Below are 507 nucleotides of genomic sequence, written 5' to 3'. Positions count from 1 at the left end.
ATCATTATTATAATTATCATTATTGTTTTGCCTCTGGTCCAGCAGTATATAGTGCTGTTCAGAATAATTTTAGGGATTACAAAAATTATAGATTCTTATCCCTCCATCGGCTTTCTTTAAGATATTGTATGTGATGTAAATATCATTCACTGCGAATCGACGTATTACGATAAAAGTACACCTATATATCTAATAGCTAAAGATAAACAGTTTCTCTCGTTCTGTTTTATTCATCTGAGTATTTTGGCGTCGATGTGCTGTTACTGTGTTACGTTCGCCTTGTTCTCTCAGCGGGAACCGTAAGTAACCTGTCGTCACGCTCGTCAAAGTGCACTTGTGGTTTAGGGTCCTGAGACAAAGTCCTGTATTGGAGTCCTGTGCTAGAGTTACCTATTGGGGTCCTTTGCCAGAGTCTTGGCTGGGGTCCTCTGCTGAGATCATCTGCCTGAGTCCTGTGCTGGTGTCTTCTGCCGGAGTCCTCTCTTTGGGTTTTCTGCTGAATTCCTT

This window comes from Penaeus chinensis, chromosome 3 (assembly GCF_019202785.1).
Source record: "Penaeus chinensis breed Huanghai No. 1 chromosome 3, ASM1920278v2, whole genome shotgun sequence".
Lineage (NCBI taxonomy): Eukaryota > Metazoa > Arthropoda > Malacostraca > Decapoda > Penaeidae > Penaeus > Penaeus chinensis.
The sequence above is the reverse complement of the archived record's forward strand: the minus strand, read 5'-3'. Positions refer to the sequence as shown.